This window comes from Acomys minous (genome assembly GCF_964271855.1).
Source record: "Acomys minous genome assembly, chromosome: 2".
NCBI lineage: Eukaryota > Metazoa > Chordata > Mammalia > Rodentia > Muridae > Acomys > Acomys minous.
The window spans coordinates 146,411,148-146,433,345 of record NC_140484.1 but is presented as its reverse complement, the minus strand read 5'-3'; the positions used below and the strand labels follow the sequence as shown (position 1 = coordinate 146,433,345).

Genomic DNA, 22,198 nt, shown 5'->3' with positions numbered 1-22,198 from the left:
AGCCACCACAATGAATTCATCTGGTTGGTCTGTCAGACCTTGCTGCCTCATCGGACTTGTCACTTTCTTAAGCTCCCTTGTTTTCCTGTGTGATTCAGGGACACAGCTCCCTTGGGTCAATCCAAGGACAGCATAACTGGCACCCTCATCCTGTGGTCCTGGCTTGTAGTAGGCACTCAGGAAAAAAGTGATGAATTGAAAACTGCCCAAGAGACTACCATATTTTTTGGACCATAAGACGCACTTCCCCCCCGCCCCCAAAAGTGGGAGTGGGATTAGGGGATGCCTTATGTTCCAATTGCTGTTTTTACTCTTTCTTGTTTTACTGTTCTACAAATTGGGTGCGTCTTATGGCCGGGTGCATCTTATAGTCAGAAAAATATGGTATGCACTGGGCCCTTAAGCACAGCAAGTTGGTTAAATAAAAGAAAGACTCCCCCAGAAGGTCCCACTGTAGGATGTGCCAAGATAGGAGCTAAAATCTAAATCCAAATCCATGTAAAAGTGAAAACGTATACTAGAACAAGAAAGATTCAAGACATGGAATGACAGCCGATTGGAGACCAAAGGGCACTGATCACACATTAAAAGTTGGTGGGTGGCCATATTTGACCACGTCCCATTGATGGGGAGGCCCAGTGGCACTCAGGGGAAGGATAGCAGGCTACCAAGAAAAGACTTTGTGCCCAATGGTCATATATAGGGAGAGGAGGTCCCCCTCAGTCACAGTCATAGGGGAGGGGAGGGGGATAGGGTGAAAGTGGGAGGGAGGGAGGAATGGGAGGATACAAGGGATGGGATAACAATTAAGATGTAAAATGAATAAATTAATAAATAAAAAACAAAAAATAAAATAAAATAAAATAAATAAAAACTAAAAGTTGGTGGGTGGGATAAGGAAGGCAAGACGGAAATAGTCAAGGACCAAAATGGCAGCTGCTCATCAGGCAACTACAAATCAAATGCCTGCTATGGCTTAGGCACTGTGCTAAGTGCTAGGGATACAGTGATATGCAAGTCATGACGCCAGCCCTCTGCTTCCCATGCTCCCGCAGGGAAACATGGGCATAAACACAGTCACAGCAGAGCCAATGGAAAGGAAGAGTAAAGCGAAAGCTTCCTAGAGTGGATGAGTAAAGCAGAATTAGTGAAGCAAAGGAGATACATTCTGACAGACAAGGATCTTGTGCCCCTGTGGTCACCTCAACCTGTTGCTTCTATCTTGAGGCTCCTTGGGCATGAGACTATGCCCAGAACCATCCCCCTGAGAGCCATCAACCCTGCAGCTGTCTACCTCCATGAAACAGTACTCATGCACTGTCCTGCCTTGCATCTGCAAAACCATAACTGCCATCTCTCACCAAGACACAGCCCTAACACCACCTCTAAGACACATTTCTAATTGTTCTCTCTGTCTCTGTCTCTGTCTCTGTCTCTGTCTCTGTCTCTGTCTCTGTCTCTCTCTCTCTCTGTCTCTCTCTCTCTCTGTCTCTCTCTGTCTCTCTCTCTCTCTCTCTCTCTCTCTCTCTCTCTCTCTCTCTCTCTCTCTCTCTGTGTGTGTGTGTGTGTGTGTGTGTGTGTGTGTGTGTGTGTCTTACCATACCATACTCGACTTTCTATTACAATAACTTGTGTATTTGTTTTACTTTCTCTCCTTCTCTCTAAACTATGAACTCCACTGGGATAGAAAACACCTATCTTAAGGACCTTTGCATTCCTGGCAGTGACATGCAGGAGGCAGGCGCACAACACGGGGTGAGAGGGGATTCTGTTCCTCAGATTCCATGTAAATGAAAAGGAAGCTGCCAAACAGCACAGCTGGAATCAGGAGGCAAGTACTGCAAGAAGGCCTAGCATTCTAACAGCTGGAATTGGCTGCTTGATGACACGACATTGTGAATTTCCCTCCACTACAAGCAGGACGACCCAAGATACAGCCTGCAAAGGCCTAGGACTAAGGGCCGACTTCCATCAGCTAGGCTCTAACTCTTCAGCTTAACCTTGCACGGTGGCCCCCCTGGGAAAGGAGAGACTTCAAACATGACAAGTCTGGGATATTGCTCGCTGGGTAAAGCCCTTGCCACACAGTGTGAAGACCTGAGTTCCGATCCCCCAGCTGGTATATAATCTTAACTCTCCAAAGGCCAGATGGGAGGTGGAGACGGGAGAGTCCGTTGAGCTCTCAGGCCAGCAAGCCTGAGGTACATAGCCATGAACAAGAAATCTGTCTCAAACCAGGTGGGACGCAAGAACCAACACCTGGGGTAGTCCTCAAATGCATGTACATACACACACATATACAATTTTCTTAAAGCACGAGCCTACAGGAGGACAGTTCAGATTTGAATTATAATATCCCGTGGCTTCTAAGCTCATCTAAGAGCTGCTGGGTTACTGTAATAGAGAGCAGGCGCCAAACAAGCAGAGATGATTCAACCTCGCTACATTATGAGATAAGAACAAAGGTAAACTGCCTTCAGTGTGGCCACCCCTGGTTAAATGACACCATGGGCATTTAATAGATTAGTAAATATTTAATGAGCTGAAGTCAATGAAGAGAGATCCATTCTTAGGGAGGAGATGACAGCACATCATGAATGAGGATTATAATTGACCTGATTCTGAATATCTGGGGTCTGTTTTAAAAGTCTGATCTTGGGCTGGGGAGATGGATTAATGGGTGAAGTGCTTGCTGTGTGGGTACAAGGACCTGAATTTGGACCCCTAACACCCACATAAAAATCTGCATGCAGCAGGGTAACAGTGAGCAGCATCCCGGTACTGGGGAAGCAGAGACAAGGAAAGTGCTTGGAGCTCACTGCCCACCCAGCCTAGTTGGATCACTCACTGGGCTCCAGGTTCGGTGACAGCCCCTGACTTTAATAGGATGGAGAGGGAAACACTGGTGACCAATGGTTCTCGGTGCTTTGGTCTGGCTCTGTCCTTTAACCTCTTAGACTCACTCTAATGTGTTGCTGTCGTCTCTTCCTGATGCTCCCTCCACTGCCGTCACTCCTGTCTTGTTTCCTGGGCTCTTTGCCCCCTGACCTTTCAGACTCCATCTTGTCCCACTTACTCATGCAGAATTATCCATTTGTCCATGCTTCTCCATATTCTTGAAGTTTTTTGCAATGAATGTGAGTAGCAAATGCTCTTGCTGTCTCACACAGAGACAATCTATACAACTTTGACATTTCCTTACCCGCTAGCTCTCTCTGACTCCATGCTCCTCTTCAGGGTATGGGAATCCACTTTCTCTGTGTGTGTGCACAGACAGGAGTGCCAGGGAATTCATGTCTCCCAAAACCAACGTTCATCCAATATTACAATTGAGTTATGAAATATACCCTCGAAAGGCTCATATGATGGAGTCTTAGTCTCCAACTCAGTGTTCAGAGGTCAGGCTTTGGGAGGTCATTGGATCATGAGGGCTATGCTCTAGCTGATGGCACGGTGTTTTGATGATGGATTCACCGTTGGGTAGCTTCATTGAGAGGTAATGGAAAATAAGTAGAGCCTAGCTGGAAGGGTAAGGTGGGTCACTGAGGTGAGGCGTGATTCCTGATGGCGCTTCTGCCTTTCCACCCTAGCCACCAGGTGAGCAGCTATCACTGATCTCAGCTCAGGCCCACAGTAATGCAGCCAGCTGGCCAAAAGCTGAATCTTACAGAACTGTCAATCAAAATACACCTTTCCTCCCTGTAGCTTGAGTGTGGAACGTCTCCTCGGGGTCATTAGTTTGATGTTCAATCCTCAGCTAGTGGTTCTGGTTTGTTTTGTTTGTTGGCTGCTTGGTTTGGGTTTGGGCTTTAATATTTGGAGGGAGTCGCTCAGAAGGTGCCTTTGAAGGTTATACCTAGCAGTGTCTTCTTTGCTTCCTGTTCCCTGTTCCTCATGAAGTGAACAGCCTCTTTCTTCACATGGTCTCACCAAGATGTCTACCCAAGTGTGTGGGGCCAAGTTACTGTGAGTTAAACCCTCTAAAGCAATGAGCCAAAATAAATGTTTCTTTTCTCTTGTAAGTAGACATTCTTAGGTAGTTTGTGGGTGATGGAAGGTGTCTAACAGCTCATGATGGGCAGGTTCAGGGGTTTAAGTACTCCAGCCCCCGGAACCCATGATAGGAAATATTCCAAGTTCTGTCTCCTGTCTTTCTTGCCAATTGAGCCAAGGCTCACCCCTGCACACATGCGCTTGCTTGTGGTTTTTCTTGGAGAAGTACCCTAACACATTGGTTTATAATGAAGGAGAGTTCAGGCTCTCCTTCCAGAACATGTGTCTAACAGCTTCTTCATGACACACAGTCCAGTGACATCTGTGTCCTGCTCTCACGCCCCTGAGCAAGCCCTACACTCTGATGTGACCAGTTTCTGTCACTAGATTGGAAAAGACTATGATTTCCATCCTGCTACCAGATCCATTGTCTCACCTTGTGTGTGTGTTGACAGTGTAACTGACACAATGGGGACTCACATGTCAGGGAGGTAAGAGTGGGCTCAGACACCGCCAAAGAATGAGCCAGGTGGGTGCCATGATGGGTGCTAGCAATGCTAGATGGTTTTGCTATCAACTTGTCTACAGTCTGGAATGAGCTCGGAAGAAAGTCTCAATGAGGGATTGTCCATATCTCATCAGCATGTGAGCATGTCTGTGAAGAACTAACTGTCTTGATTAAGCTAACTGAAGTAGAAATCCTCACCCATTGTGGGCAGAACCATTCCCTAGGCTGGGGGTTTACGCTGTATAAAAAAGAGGCCTGAGCAGAAGAAGGTATGTATGCATTCATTCTCAGCTCTTGGCTGTGGTTGTGATGTGACTGGCTGCTTCAAGTTCCACTCTCAACTTCCCTACAATGCTAGACTGTAATCTGGAATTGTGAGCTAAAATAAACTATCTCCTAAAGCTCTTCCTTGCTGGGGCATTTTATTGGAACATCAGAAATTTTCTGACAGCTACTATTAAGTTAGCTTGAGAACACATTCTCCCTGAGTTGAGGCTTTAGATGAGACCACAGGCCTTAACCTGATACTTGACTGCAGCTTTGTGCAAAACCATGAGACAAAATCCTTGCTAGCTCACAGCCACACTCCCGACCCACAACTGTGAAAACATAGCAAAGCTGTGTGAAGTTACTGAGTTCTAGTGTGGGTTGATATGTAGTAATAGATGATGCATTCAGCACCCCAAATTCACAGATGCAGCTCTTTCCTCTGATATTTCCAGAAAAGTGATTCTGAACACCCCCTGTGTTGCTCTGTCCTGGTCGTCACCCCCTTGAATTTCATCCTCAATCATTTTTGTTCCCCTGCTTGTGTCCCCTATTTTTCGGAAGGAGAACAGAGCTTTGGGAGAGAAAAATCTGCCTGTGGCCATTGGTGCATGTGAAAGACGAAGGCTAACCTTGTGCGCCTCCTAAATCTCTCTCCATCGTGTTTTTTGAGACAGGTTCTTTTACAGGGATGTGGGGCATAACAATTCAGCTGGACTGATGGTGTGCCTTAGACCCCCCCATCTCTAATACAACTCAACCACATTTCACCACGGCTGGTTGTGTGTGTGTGTGTGTGTGTGTGTGTGTGTGTGTGTGTGTGTTATTATGCTGGGTATTCAAACTCAGGTGCCCATTCTTACACGGCCAGTACTTCACCAATAGCTCCCACGGCATTTTTTACTCATAACCTAAGCATGCCATCTGGTATATAGTAGATGCTTAATAAGCGTTTATCAAGCCAATTATTTTATTTTATTGTTTTGACCATGAAATTTTGAGCAAATGCCTCCCTGTGTCCCATCATTCTCAAGCCACCAAAATCACTCAGAATCAGCAAGGTCTTCTCTCTCTGCAGGCTCTATGTCATCTTCTGAGCATCTTCTTCACTAGCAGCAGGGTGTGTATCAATTTCACATTTACACTTCCTCCCATCTGTTCGATTCATCTGCTGGACAGTCACTCACTGCCACTTCAGAGCAACAGGGAATTCACTCTTCCTTTCATGCCCTTCTGGGAAGCCCAGGAAAATTATCTTTGATTGATGTGATTTCTTCCTTGGGTCCTAATGACAAAATTACAGTAAAATCCAGCCTGGCTTTGCACCATACTTAGAGGAAATCTGCTCAGCTTTTGTCTGCCAACCATAGCGAGAATGATTAAGCAGGGTTCTGTGCACATTGGTAGGTGATTGGGGTGGCTTTTTATCACCATGGTTAGCACAGGAATAAAACTAAAATTCCCACTCACTCCTCCCTTTATTACTTGGGAAAACCTATATGTTAGTCCATTCTGAGACTACCCATAAATTACCCCCAAAGATACAGTGCCTGTCTGTGAGAGACAACACCTCGCAGACGTTAAGAATCTTGTATTCTGAGATTAAAGATATAACAAGATGTTTGGTTGGGAAGAGATCCTTGACAGGTGGGAATGGTTTATTTTTAAATTCCTTCCATACCATACCCGATGGCATGAGCCCATCATAGCAGCTGCCTGGGAGGCTAAGGTGAGAAGGCTGTGAGTTCGAGAACAGCCTGAGCTACAGAGGAAGTTCAAGGTTAATCTGTGTGGTAGACCCAACCTGCCTTAGCGAAACCCTAAATAAAAAGCAAGGGCTCAGTGGGTAAACCGCTTGCCTGTGCAAGGCTGGAGACCCCCATTCCTAGGCCCAGAACGCACATAAAAAGCCAGGCAGGCACGGCAGCTGCCTGTGGCCAGCACTGGAGACGCAGAGGCAGCTTGTAAGCAGAGGCAATGTGAAGCATAGGCTGCCTAGACTAGCCAGCCAGTGATCTCTGGCTTCAGTGAAAGACGCTCCCTCAATAAATCGATTGAGGGAAACATCCCATATTAACTTCAGGCCTAGACACACACACACACACACACACACACATACACACACGTATGTATGCATGTGTATGTATACATACATACATGGATACCCACACACATGAAAACATACACATAACACACATAAATGCAATAAAATATTCCTTGCCAGCATTCATATTCTCTTTCTTCACCCTTCCTCCACGAGCAGTGTTCTGGCAGCCTACGACTGGTTATCTGAGCGTTCTGGACTCAGGGTCTAGCTCAAGTCAGTTGCAGTGCTTTCTTATCAGTAAGCTATGGGCTTGTGCAGGTATCTATGTCACAGCTTAATAAGCCCATGTCTTGTATTAGTCACTTTTCTAAACCCTGTGACACAACTTCCTGACAAAAGCAGCACAAGGGAGGGAGGGATTACTTGGGCCCACAGTTTGAGGGTGCAGTCCAGAACACTGAGGAAGACACTGTGGTAGGAGGAGGGGGCTATGCACACTGCCACTGCAGCCAGGAAGCAGAAGACCCCAGCCCTTGGTGCCACTCACTTAGACGGATCTTCTCTGCTCAGACAAACCTCTCTGAAAACATGCTATCGTCACGCCGAGAGGTGCATTTTCATGGTGATTCCAAATCCCTTCAAGTTTGCAGTGAGACTGACTGTTACGATCTTCGTAGTCCATCTGCTCAGCCTTCTGAGCATATGGAATTCTCTTCCCTTTCAAGTGCATGAAACCCCGCCGTGGTAGCTGCCCACGGTCTATGCTGTTGTGAAAGAAACAAAGACCTTTCTTGCGAAGTAAGAGAGTCTTACACCACTGTGGGAAGAAATGTCCAGGACAGCCATTGATAACCTTCACAGGATTCAGCCCTGGTCTAAGGAAAAGAAACACCTTTGTACCTGTGTGGGTCTTGGGCCTGCTCACAGCCTCTGTGAGTCCATCTGTGCATCAGTCTTGTTGCATCTGGGAGACACTGCTTCCCTGGAGTCATCCACTGCCTCTGGCTCTGACAGTCTTCCTCAGTCCAGGGCCTGACTGAGAGGAAGAAGTGGACACTAAGTCCAAGAAGCTGTTTGTAGTTGTTCCCTGAGGGGAAAGAGAAAGTCAGTTCTCTTCAGTAGTGCCAGGGGCTGTGTCCACCACAATCCAGGGCAGGTCCTGTGTCTTACACAAAACGGACACCATGTCTTTCTGTGGGGTTTTTGTTTTTATTTTGTTTGGCTTGTTTGTTTATTTGTTTAAGGATTTTTTTGTTTGAGTTTTTCCTTGTTTTTATTTTCTTCTTTTGTCATTTTAGAGATCAAGAACACCAAGTTGGGTGGGTAGGGAGGTAGGACAGGCACGGGAGAAGTTTGGGTAGGGAAAAGAAAATGATCAAAATATATTATATAAAAAATTTACATGAAAAGAAATATGTACAAAACAAATAAGAATATTTTGACAGAAAAAAAATAACTTTCTATTTCCATCAGTCACTGGTCCAATTACAGACTATAATATTATTTAAATTTTTCTTTCCCCATTGTAATTTTTCCTATTGAAATGCAAATGATTTAAAAAGGAAAAAGAAAGAAAGAAAGAGAAATTGCAAAGAAAGCAAACGCTAAATGACTGAGCACAGACTGTACCAGGCCCTGAATTGTTGGGTTTATTCTTTGCTGTCACCTGTGTCGGCTCTGTTTCTTTCTTTTTTTCTTTTCTTTTTTTTTTTTTCTTTCTTTCTTTTTTTTTCCCTGAGACAAAGATTTTATTTTATTTTATTTTTAATTTTATTAATTTATTCAGATTACAACTCAATTGCCTCCCATCATTGGTGTCCACCCGTTCCTCCCTCCCTCCTGCTTTCACCCTATTCCCCTCCCCTATGTCTATGACTGAGGGGGACCTCCTCCTCCTCCATTATATGGTCATAGGCTATCAAGTCTCATCTTGGTATCCTGCTTATTCTTTCTTTGAGTGTCACCAGGCCTCCCCACCAAGGGGAGGTGGCAAATATGGAGCACCAGAGTTCATGTCAGAGTCAGTCCCCACTATCCACATAACTGTGGAGACTGTCCTGTCCATTGGGTAGATCAGAGTAGGGGTTCAATGTTTACTATTGTATTGTTCTTGGTTAGTGCAATAGTTTGAGCAGATCCCCCTGGGCCCCAACCCACTCATCACGATGTTCTTCTTATAGGTTTCTAGGACCCTCTGGATCCATCTATTTCCCCATTCTTCCATACTTCTCTCACCTAGAGTCCCAATAGGATGTCCTCCCCTCTATCCCACTTTCCTGGTAGGTAAAAACTTTCATGGGACATGCCCCTTGGGCTAGTGTCCAGATATAAGTGGGTATATACCATGTGAGTCTTTCTGCTCCTGGGTTAACTCACTCAGTATGATCATTTCTAGTTCAATCCATTTGTCCACAGATTTCAGGATTTCCTTGTTTTTAATAGCTGAGTAGTATTCTATAGTGTAAATGCACCACAGTTTCTTTATCCATTCTTCAACTGAGGGACACTTAGGTTGTTTCCAGGTTCTGGCTATTATGAATAAGGCTGCTATGAACATGGTTGAGCATATGTCCTTGTTGTGTGGTAGAGCATCTTCTGGGTATATTCCAAGGAGTGGAATAGCTGGGTCTTGAGGAAGCCTTATTCCCAGTTTTCTGAGATAGCACCAGATAGATTTCCAAAAATGGTTGTACTAATTTGCATTCCCACCAGCAATCCAAAATATATAAAGAACTCAAGAAATTAAACACCACAAAACCAAACAAACCAATTGAGAAATGGGGCTCAGAATTAAACAGAGAATTCTCAACAGAGAAATATCAAATGGCTGAGAAACACTTAAAGAAATGCTTAATGTCCTTAGTCATCAGAGAAATGCAAATCAAAACGACTCTGAGATTCCATCTTACACCCATCAGAATGGCTAAGATAAAAAATTCAAACGACACCACATGCTGGCAAGGATGTGGAGAAAGAGGAACACTCCTTCATTGCTGGTGGGAATGCAAACTAGTACAGCCACTTCGGCTGTTTCTTAACAATTAGACTATCCTACACAGGAGGGAAAAGAGGTTAAGGGGAACAAGAATAAACCTGGGTATCAGTTCTATGGGACGAATCCCTAGGTGTCTCTAGCCTGCATGCTGATCCTCTGTCAGATGGTTCAAGCCTGCAGCCTTCTCTCCTCTCTGCCTGCATCTCTCTCTAGGCTTGCAATCCCTGGTCTCTCCTCCGGTCTCCTCCTCCTATCGATGCTCAATTAGAAACACAATAGCCCGACTGGAGTCCCCAGGATGGCCTATCACAATGTCCCCTCTCAGTCTATCACAATGTCAATCTCAGTGGGTATCCCTGGTGTTTCCAAGGGGCAAAGCCAGCCACGGTTCCACACCTCCCGCCCTTTTTGACCCGTCTCTACTCCGGCATCCATCCTATGCTGCCTGCACACTAGCCCTGCCCATTTTCTAGTATTTGCCAAGCTTCCTTTTGCAAAGGCAAGAGTTTTGCCTTTGCACTTGCTGCCCCCTCTATCGAGAATGCCTTTCCGTTAAGATGTGCAAGGCTCATCCATTCTCACGCCTCGCTCCTCAACATGACATCAGCTCAGAAATGTGGCCGCTGGTAAAGTTGCCCATGTTCGGTGGTCTTTCTCCGTCAAGTTCCTCCATTGTGTTCCCTTCACAGCACACCAATTGTTCTGTGTGCATTCAGGTACATATTTAAGGGGGAAGGGCAGCAGTGCAGCTGTATACACACACTTGCAGAGGTCACAAGTCAATCTCAAGTGTCATCCCTCCAACACTGACTGCCTTGTGTTGAGAAAAGGTCATTCACTGTCCTGGAGCTCACCAACTAAGGTGGGCTGGCTGGCCAAGGAGATCCAGGAATCCTCCTAGCTCTGACTCCTCAGCACTGAGTGTAGTCCACACCACCACATGGTTTGGGGGGACCAACTTGGGTCCTCGAGTTTGCACACAGCCAGCATTTGACCAACTTTTACTAACTGAGCTACTACCCTCATCACCATGTGTAATCACATGACCAATCCCTACTTCCCACGAACACACGAGCCTCAGGAAAACAAGGAGATATTCGGGCAAAGTGTTATGAATGCCAGTCCACACCTGCTGCCATTGTGGGTTGAGTAGGGAGCGTCTCCTACAGGCTCTGGTCCTGAAGGTTTAATCCTCAGCTGTGGCACTGTGTGGGGATTGCTCTGAAGACCTTGGGAGGTGGAACCAAGCAGGAAGAAGTAGGCTAATAGATATGGGTCCACGGGCAACCATTTTCAGGCGTCATCTCTCAACATGACATCACCTCAGAAAAGTCCTCCCTGGCTAAGTTGCCCATGCCCCATGGTCTTCCTCCATGTTGTCCCCTGCCCTTTCCTGTTGTGCTTTCTGCTTCCTGGTCAGCCATGACGTGAACAGCTCTTCCACTACATGATTCTGCCATGACATTCAAAGAGCCATGGAGACTGAATCCTGCCAAACTGTTAGCCAAAATAAATCTTTCTTCTCTACTTTCTTCTCTCAGATGTTTTGTTCACAGAGAATATAAAATAACCTCTCTCCTATGCTTGGTCAGAGGCTAAGTAAACTCACAGTCATCCATAACTCCAATTCCAGAGGATCTGATGCCCTCAGCTGGCTTCCATGGGAAGTAGACACACACGTGTGCACATATGCATATGCAGAAAAATACGCACGTGCACATAAAATAAAATAAATAAATCTGAGGCAAAAATTGCTTAAAACCCACAACAGCACAAGAAGGCACCGCAGTAGGAAGGGGACTGGTTGAGAACACTTGTGCCAACAGGAGAAAGACAGAGATAAGGGAGGGGGACAGAGAAGATGTGCCTAAAAAATCATTATAAAAATCTATGCCCCGCATGGTAGCACACACTTTAAATCCCAGAATTCTGGAGGCAAAGGCAGGCAGATCACTGTGAGTTCAAGGCCAGCCTAGTCTACAAAGTGAATCTAGGACAGCCAATGCTACACATAGAAACTCGAAAAAATAAAATATAAAATAAAAATCTATGACACTGTCAAACAATAACAACCTTCTAAGTGACTACCACACCCGCTTAATACATACTTCTGCAATGAATGAGTAGCTGACTGGCCCTCTGGCTCTTCCTACATTGCCACTGTTCTCATTTGCAGATAAGGAAATTGAGGTAATGCCAAGATCAGGCGATGCCACAAATCTGCACAGCCAGCTGATGACAGAGACAAGTTTCTGACCACCAAACAGTCTGACTCCAAAGTCAGTGTTCTACTGGATGCTGTGTGGGAAGTCGGGAGATTATTTCTTAATCAATTGTTTCCCAACTCCTGCTAATGAGAAGTGCCTGAGGAGCTGTGGCAACGGAAAAGTCTTTTATTAGCACGCAGTTGTGAGCGTGTCATCCCAGGGATGTGTCTTCCACATCAGACACTGCCACTTTGTCAACGATCAGAATAGAACAGAGCTTTAGGGAGCCATCCTGTCTGAGCTTCCCTGGTGCACCTGCCTCTCTGGGATCCTCTTAATAGACACAAGGGGTAAACAGTAACGGGCGGGACAGGCAGCCCTCCGTGGGAGACACTGCAGGGGTGAATTTGACGGACCCTATGTTTGATGAGGGCTGTCTGCTCCCATCCCAAATCTTCTTACCAAAGCAGCTACACACCCAGCATGTAAGCCATCTGCTACCCCTCTCATCTCTAATTCAGCTCAAAATGCTCACCATAAAGGACCGTATTTTATTCTTTAAGCACTGATGGCCGGGGCTATGCTAAAATAGGGTAATACATCCCATCCTACCTCCTGCTTGCTCCCAAACAAAGCTAATTTAGGTAATTATTCCTACCTGGTCACAAAAGCCCAAACATCCTTGGCTGCTATGGTCTAGATAAGACTGTGCCCCCCAAAAACACAAAGGTGGAAGTCATCAAGGGGATGGTGTTGGGATGCGGGCCTCTGGGAGGTGACTGGATCGTAAGCAGGGGAGCCCTCATGATAGGATATACCTTCATAAAAGATACCCAGTCCTATGATTTGGACATAAAACATTTCCCACAGGCCCTGTGTTTGAGCACTTCGTGCCCAGCAAGTGTTCCTGTTCGGGGAAGCTGTGGAATCAATGGGACTGTGGCCTTCTAGAAGAAAAGGGTCATTAACAGTGGGCCTGGACGGTGGTACCTGCTTCTGAATCCAACCTGAAGGACTCCTTACTTCCTGTTCCAGGAAGACATGAAGACTCAGCCTGCAAGTTCCCATCGCTATGGGCCCAGCTGCCACAGTTTCCCCACCCCAACGGACTACGCCTACCAGAATCACAATCCCAAATAAACCTCCCCTCCATTAAGTTGTATGTGCTGGGTGCTGTGTCACATCAGTTAGAAATGTAACTGGTACATCACCTGGAAAGATCCTCATCCCTCCAGCCACGTGACACCACAGAGAAAGGCTGGTTGTCTTTGCACCAGGAAGGGGACCATGGTCAGACACTGAACCCACCAGGTCCCTGATCTCGGGTTTCCAACCTCTACAACTGGGAGGCACAAATTGTTTGTAAGCCACACTGTTCATGGTGTTGTAGTACAGCAAGCCTGACAGACTGAACACTACCCTGGCCTCACTTAAGAGGAAATAACCTGTTCATTACCTCACCACAGACATGGCACAGAAAACTTCCAAGCAGAAGAAAAAGCTTTACAGAGATGACCTGATAGCATGAGGCGCTTTCAGCTCTGTGACAGGCTGCAAAACTAGAAGAGAAAAGAAAATTAGAGTTCAAAGGCAAAACACACACTATCTCCCCATCCGTGGCTTTCCTCACTTTAAGCCTTTTTTTATTAAAACTGTCTTAATATTCTCTGTCTACATGACACTTTCCATCTTTGAACATTAGCTAATTAATTGACTGAAATGATATCACGGGAATATTTATCATCTAGCCCATTAGCCAGAGAGCCAGGGAACTGCTTACAAAAGCTGTCAAACGTAAACGTGTGTGTGTGTGTGTGTGTGTGTGTGTGTGTGTGTGTGTGTGTGTGTAAATGAGCACTAGGCAAAAAAAAAAAAAAAAACACATAGCAGATTTGACTTCCACTGACTGCTATAAAAATTTCCCTCTGGGAGACATGGAATTTCAATTGCAAAATAATCAGTCTTGGAAATTGTCCTGTCCTCCAGGAGAAGAAAAAAAATAAGTAGTTTAACAGCAATTGCCCTTCAAAACAATTACTAATTATAATGTCTATAAAGAAAAATACCCTCGATACCATTACCGCTAATAAAGCCAGGCAAACCTATGAGAAGGAATTAGCTAGCACGTCTGAGAGCTGACTGGAGAGCGCTTGGGAACTGGGCGTGTGCTCCAGCTTAGCCTCCTCACCCAGAGCTTCTGAAGCCTAGCACCTGGGGCCAAGTGCTCTCAGCAAGCTGGGGAGGCTCTCGCTGGGGAGGCTCTCACTGGGGAGGATCTCGCGGGAGGTAAGTCAGGACCGCTCAGGAGACGCAGGTGTGAAGTTTGTGTCCTGCCCTTCCTTCTTCTCCATCCCATGGCAGCTTTCCCTCCGACACTCTCACGGCCTCCTCAAGCAGGTGTCTCAGAACCTGCCTCACGCCTTAGAGTTGTCCAGCCTTCCCACACATACCACAGTCCCCTAAAAAGCAGAGAGGTGCCTGGAAATGGTTTCCTCTGGCCCCTGGGGTTTGAAACTGTAAGATCCCATCTGATGCAAACAAACCATGTTGTGGGAGAAGGATTTGAGATAAGAAAGGGGTCCAGGGAAAGGAGGAAAAAGACTCCTCCTCCTCCTCCTCCTGTGTACTTACTGCAAAATATGAACCAAGTTATTTCAGTTCAGACACACAATGTCCCCACATGAGATGGGGCAGAGGGTGTCTGAGGCACAGGGCATTAGAGTTCAGCTGCAGATGGCGGAGGCCATGACAGCTGAAAGGAATTCCTTACTGGAGTGTTTAGTGACCGCCTCTTCCGCACCAGGGAGAATGCTTGCTACCACTACAGGAAGCCGCCAAGTCAGGAAGCTAACGGCTGCAGGCCCAGTCAGATGCTGGTTTGTCTTCCTGGTCTTTCTCCCTTCTTAACAAGGTTCTGAACTCAAGACGCATAGGAAAGCACGTGTGATGGCTAGCCTTAACTGTCACCTTGGCAGAATCTAGAACCATCCCAGAGACAGGCTGTGCTCACTGAGGTGTGAGGACCTGTCCACTGCAGATGGCACCATTGTCTGGACAGGGGGTCCTGGATTATGTAAAGTTAGAAAGAAAGCTAAGCACTGGAATTAATCTCTCTCTCTCTCTCTCTCTCTCTCTCTCTCTCTCTCTCTCTCTCTCTCTCTCTCTCTCTCTCTCCCTCCCTCCCTCCAGCAAGTTCCTGCCTCTTTCAATTTCCACTGTGACATGACTAAATGCACCATGAACTGTAAGCCAAAATAAGTCTTCTCTTCCTTGAGTTGTTTGTTTTGGTTTGTTTGTTTGTTTGTTTGTTTTCAGGATAATTTATCACTGCAATAACAACAAAAGACGGTTGTGCCGCATCTAACTTACAGACCCCAAGTCATAGCCAGAATCATAGCTACAAATGAGTCTAGAGAGCAGATTTTAACAGAGCGGCAGCTGTCAGAGGCTGGAATGGAAGAGAAGGTAGCCTGGCCGCAGTGAGAACTACCCACGTGTGCAGAATCAGCGAGGTCACTGGATGAGCTCACCTTCCGCAAGTGGCGCACAGCACCTGGCCATTAGCTGGTCCTCAATAAACACTCACTTCCTTTCTAGTTCCCAAAACTTTTACCAGTCACATCCTAATGCAGGTATGTCCAACCCACAGCCTGCAGACGGCACTCAGCAAGGACTACACAAAAATCGGAAACCTAAAGCATTAGGGCTTTTCATATATAGACATAGGCATTTCTGTTTCATGAATCTCAGGGTCCTGTCTACATGCAGGTCTGCGCGTGGCATGTATGCAGTGCCCATGCAGACCAGGAGAGGACAATGCATGGAACAGGAGTTACAGATGGCTGGGAACTGCCATGTGAACGCTGGGAGCAACTGAGGCTCCCAGCAACAGCAGGAACTGCTTTTAGCTGCTGAGCCATCCTTCCAGGTGGTTTTCTGTTTTGGTTTTCTTCTTCTTCTTCTTTTTCTAAGATTTTTTTTGTGGGGGTGGGGACTTTATTTCGCAGCTCTCAGGCATGAACTGGTAGACACCTGTGCCCTGTCCAAATGTCAAAAGGCTAAAACAAACAAAGAAAGGAGAGAGCAAAGACTAGATCTTCCCAATTTATTTGTTGAGATTTAGGTGAGCATCTTCCATTTAGAAACCTCATCGGACGTAGAGCACCCTCACTTGCAGCCTCCCCTATACTCACAGAGAGAGCAGATCATTTTAAACAGAACCTGTTCAGTATACACTGTGTAAACAATATTTTCATAAATCCTCCCTCCCACAGTGTTTTTACCTTATTGATGTAACTACCATTTATTGGCTTACAGATACCAGTTACATGTGATTTTTTAAAAATTAAACAGTCTAGGCTGGAAAACTGTGCAAAAGTTCTAAGATTGCAAATTCTGATGAAAATCAAAGTGAAAAAAAAACCAAAAATGGCACAAGGCTTGATGCTGGTTCTGTATTGAGAACCAGGCAACACCACACACACACACGCACACACACACACACACACACACACACACACACACACACGCTGGGGCCTAAGGAAACTATCACAAGAATGCTCCCTAGCCCAGTTGCTAACACTGTTCCCCACTGGAAGCTTTTGATCGGGTCTGCATACTCCACATTGCTCTCAGCACAACTGTCCCCCAAGATCCACACAGCATTCAAGCACTTTCCTGATCCCAAAAGCCGGAAGTCCATGTTCCTTCAAGAAGCATCATGGCCAGGCCTATCGCAGAAACAGGCTACTCCCTGGTACCAACGTCTGCCTTATTACCTTTTTTGCTATGAAGAGATACCATGACCAAGGAAATTTATAAAAGAAAGCATTTAATAGGGGACTTGCTTACAGTTTCAGAGGATGAGTCCGAGGGGTAGCAGGTGGGCAGGCATCTCTCTGAAGAGCTTACATCTAATCCACAAGCCCTAAGCAGGTATAAAGGTAAATGTATATGTAGAGATATATTATATATCTATTTTATATATGATATAAATATATTGTTTATATAAGAGAGGTAACTATATATATTTTATATATAATTATAATATATTCTATTATATAATATACATACCTGAATAGATAGATAGATAAAGAGATGCAGAGATAAATGCAAAAGTCATTTTTTTTTTTTGGCAGCCTAACATGCATTCCCCCATACCGCAACTACTTTTGAAAAAGCATTTTCGACATGCCAGCCCACCAGTCCCTGAGGGGAGGTGAAGCCAACCCAACCCCCTGAGTCAGCATCACAGAAGGTATGTGCCAAGGCCTTGCCAGTCAGCATCTTCAGTCGCCACCATGGGTCGCTCCAGAAAGACCACGGGACCAAGGTCCGGAAGGCCAAAGAGAAAAACAGACACTCACTATGGCATACGCTATGTAGTACAATGTCTGCCCTCAAATTCAGAGGGAGGCCTGTATCTCCCTGAAACAGAAACCACAGGTGGCATGGCCACACACAGCCCTGTTCTCTGTCCTTTCACCTTCTTTATCCCATGAAACCTCTGCCTAGTTTTGCTTTCCAAAGGTTGGCCTCACGGTTTTTCAAATGTTATAATAAATGAGACCAAGTCAATCGGATCAGAAGCTACCTAGGTCCCAAGCTCGGCAGCACCTTCAGAAGTAGCACTTTCGGGGACATTGATTATGTCTTTTTTTTTTTTCCTACGCCTTAAACATTGAAACATCTTCCCTCATTTACTTGATTTTAGAATTTTCAGAAGTCAATTTTCTTTTATCCACAAACCTCAAAACTAATCAATAAGAAATTATATTTTGCCAGGCCACTTTTAAAGTAATGTAACCAACATATTTCTCCCTCACGTGTGGCTTTATTGATTGGGAGATGAAAACAGAGTGTGGAGAGGTTCCATCGGCACCCCTGAACCCTGGTTCATTAAGCTCTGTCCTGCTTCCTCCACCCACCAGCCATTTCATTTAGGATGAAGCTTCTCTCTGTGTGTGTGTGTGTGTGTGTGTGTGTGTGTGTGTGTGTGTGTGTATGTGTGTGTGTAAGTGGGTGGGTGTGACTTTGAATGTATGTGTAAGTCTTGTGTATGTATATGCTTGTGTGCATGTACACGGGAGCTCGTGTTCCATTTGTGTGGTTACTGGTGTGCACTCACTCAGCACACAGAGGACATCGGCTGTGAGGTCTCTGCTGCTTCCACTCTCTGATTAGCATAGGTCTCTCATTGGCCTGGATTTGACACATACTGTGTGGTTGCTGAGCTTCCGGAGCGCCATCCATCTCTCCCACCTCCCACAGCCGCACACTGCTTCACAGGCGCACAGTACCAAACCAACCTTTTCCCACCGGTGCTAGAACTCTAAACATGGGTGCTCCTGCCTTCCTGCAGGTGATCTCCCCAGCCTGCATCCTGTGTGTCATAGCTGACCCTCAGCTAGGCAGGAGAGAAGGCGAGGCTCAGGCAGTCATCGCTACCAGTATGATGAGATTCCTACTTTTCTCATTGCTGTGACAAAATACATGAAGGGGGTGGGGGGGGAAGCAACTTTTGGGGAAAGGGCTTATTTTGACTCACAGTTTGAGGACGCAGTATAGGATGGTGGTAGAGCCACAGAGGAAAGAGCAGGACATGGGTGGTCACATTGCGTCCCACAGTCAGGAAGCAGATTTCAGTGGGCGCTGGTGCTCAGCGCACTTTCTCCTTCTCACTTAGGCCATAGCTGCAGCCCATGACAATGGTGCCACCTGTTCAGGATGGGTCTTCCCTCTCCAGTCAAATCTTGCTGGAAATAACCTCATAGCCCCACACAGAAATGGGCCCCCGTACTGATTGTGACTCTAACCAATTTGTCGATGAATTAGCCATCACACATGACAATGCTGACATATCTTCTAGGTCGTAAATTAAAACCTCTCTTCCAAGAAAATGTCACATTGTATTGTGTAAGAAGTTAAGTTTTAAGAAAAGTATAGGCTTTATTTCCTTGTTTTCTTTTTGAGGCAGGGTCAGGGTCTCATGAATCCCAGGACGGCCTCGAACTAGGATGACCTGTCACTCCCTCCTGAGTGTTGGAATTATAAGTCTGAGCCACAATATCAGACTGGCTACTGATTTTTCACCTACCTTTTTAAATATTTTATTTTATTTTTAACAACGTATGCATAGGTGGGTGAGATACCTCATGCTAGTACAGACACCCTTGGGGCCAGAGGTGCTGGATCCACTGGAGCTAGAGATACAGGTGGTTGTTAGCCACCTGACACGGATGCTGGGAACTGAACTTGCTCCTGCTGTACCACTTCTGCAGCCCCGCTAATTATATTTTAAAACACCATCCAGGTAAGACTTCAAGACACGGGTACAGATTTGAATCTGTTTCATGGATACACTCGTGTGTCTGAAGATGGCCTCAGTGCTTACAAAGTAGGGGAAAAAAGAAGGATGTGTGGCCTCATTCTGTGTATCACAGGAACCTGGTCACAGAGGGGGACCTGACCCAGTTTGCAGCAGAGAGAGGAAGAAAGGGTTTGCTTCTGGAAGCATCAATAATATTGATTGTAAGTTTATATTGATTCCTTATTAGAAGAGGAGAAAGATCTCTACCGAGGGAAGGAGCTTCAGAGAAGGCCAGCCATAAATCTAAGGCACAGTGGGAGACTTTGGGAGAGGGGAGGAGACTAGAGCCGGGGCGTGGGGCACAGTGAACATGATCAGGTTACAATGGTGTGAGTGTACAAAAACACCACAGTAAGAGCTGCTTTCTGATGTACTACCTACATTTTTAATTTAAAGAACTAAGGCACGCTAGGGAAGTACCTGTCACTCATCCTAGAGCACAGACCACAAGCTCCTTTCAAGTTTGACTAAACAAAGCAGACAGCCAAGGAGCCTCCCTGCAGAAACACTGCCCTGAACTCCCTGGCCCTCCGCCTGCCTCCTGTCAATGGCGCTCAGCCCGATGTGGAATGTGTCACTGAAAGACAGCACTGGGGTGGACAGCGCGCGATCTAGCAACACTAACTCCATCTTGAAGGGAAGGGAAGGAGGAGGCTGGGAGATAGGGAGGCAGTACATGCCTCTCACCAACAAATTCCTGAGCCCATACACCATTCTTAGAGCCATCCCAGGCCCAGCAAAATAAAATAATAAATAAATATTTAGGTCTTTTATTTTAAAAGTCCCCTACATTGGTGGGACAGAGCTGTAGAGAGCTCAAGATCAGAAGGCCAGGAGCTGAGGATAGGAGAGGGTCATGGAGCCTCCCTAGGTCTTTAAGCCTGTGGGGTCCCAGGCCTTCAGCACAGATGAGTACGAAGAGGAAGCGTAGCTCCTGCATGCTGGGGTCATCTTGCATTGCACTTGCTATAGGGCAAGCGCCCATCTTACGATAGGGATGTTGTAGAGTCAACTCTTGGTGCTGTAACTACTGTTGGTGACCGAGTTAGCAGTGTTCTAGCTTGGCTCCTGTCCCGCTTTGTAAAATACCCCGGCAAAAAGCAGCTCAGTAGAGAAAGCGGCTTTTGCCAGCCTAAAAAGTCCCGATTAGCTGGTCCTCGTGGGGAACCGGAGGCAGGGACTTCAAGCATCCAGTCACATCGCACCCACAGTCAAGAGTGTAGCACGACGTGTCAGCACATGCTCAGTACTCGGCTTGGTTTCTTCACTCTTGACCTCTTGCCTAGGGAATGCTGCCACCCACAGTGGGCTGGGCCTTCCCATATCAGTTAATTAAGGCAAACGCCCATAGATGTGCTCACAGGCTAAACACACTACGGACAATCCTCCAGTGAGGCTCTCTTCACAGATTCTAGGTTGTGTCAACAGCTAAGGATAGCCATCACAGGCAGTGTTCTATATATGTAATTTGCTCTCCCCTCATTGCCAACTGAAGAGGCAAAGACTCTATCGAACAGCTAGTATTAGCACAGTGGGCAGTCAACAAAGATAAGAGCTCGGGCAGAGTGCTCCTCCCCCCCTCTTCCCCCACCCCCCACCCCCGAGTTCATCCACAGATATCAACTCCTTCTTTTCCTTCTCAATCCATTAAGGGACATGTGTCTGACATGGTCTGGTTATAATTTTGTAGATTGCATAAAGCAGGTGAGATCTTAGTGGGGCTATCATGCCCAGAGATTAAGCTGCAGACCAAGCACTGCAGGAAGTAAAGGATCATTATTATCTTTGAAGGGGTCTTGGGAAGACAAATTGAGGAATAATTTATTGGTCAGCATTAAGGTGTTACAGAGGGAGCAAGAACTTTAAAACCACAGAGTGGAAGATTTTGCTCACCAGAAATTGAAATTTCACTCCTAGTTCAGACTAGGTAAAATACTGTTCCCAGTTAGGAAAAGTATGAACTCCTCCAATCTGGTTATAGCTGGGCTATACGATTGTCCTGTGTCAATAATTCATGCTCAGAATTGATGGGAAGCCCTATAAAGGATGCTTGACAATTTCAAAATCTAGTCTGGATGCCTTTGTTTTGTATTATTACTAATTACTCCATTCTTGGCTTTTACGTCCATGTGGAGTGTCTAAAACTCTACAGGTAGCCCAAAATTAACATTTTCGTTCCTTATTGTATTAGGCCAGTTGATGTTCCTTGGAGTGACTGTGTTATCCAGGGCTCTCTAGAGGAACCGATAAAATGAATATATACTTAAAGGGGGTTTATTAAATTGGCCTAGGTGACGGGACACTGATAGTTGAACAACGGTTGTCACACTAGAGAGGCCAAGAACCTGCTAGTTGTTTGGTCCAAGCAACTGTTTGTTTCAGCAATCCCAATCTGGTGCTGGAGGCCTGGAAATTTCTAGAAGAGTCTCTGGTCCTCACATGAGAAGAAAGCAGCTAGATTTGAGCATCAGTGACAGTAGTAATTCAACAACAGGGCAGATGGATTCATGAGCACGGTAAACTAACTTGCCAATGAGATACAATGGCAAGCAGGCAAAAAAGCAAATGCTTTTCCTATAAACCTCTGTATGTCTGGACACCACTAAAAAGTGCTGCCATATTCAGGATAGATCTGCCACTTCCATTAATGAAATCAAGAAACATCTCTCACAGCTGTGCCTAGTGGCTATCCTAATCTACGTGATCCCTTACAGGTGTGCTCAGAGGTCCCCCTCATGGGCAATTCTCCATCCTGTCAAGCTCACAACCCAATTAATCATCACAGGCACTTGGGAGAAGAGCCCTTAGTTCC

The 22,198-nt window shown here is 45.9% G+C and overlaps 1 long non-coding RNA gene across 2 annotated transcripts in view; it reads right to left on the bottom strand.

The window, feature by feature from the left end:
• Positions 1 to 22,198, bottom strand: part of LOC311588310 — a 414,683-nt gene that overhangs the window by 371,278 nt on the left and 21,207 nt on the right. For both annotated transcript variants that reach the window (XR_014776147.1, XR_014776148.1), the window contains exon 3: positions 16,869 to 16,944. This is a non-coding gene — a long non-coding RNA (uncharacterized lncRNA). The remainder of the gene's footprint in view (positions 1 to 16,868; positions 16,945 to 22,198) is intronic.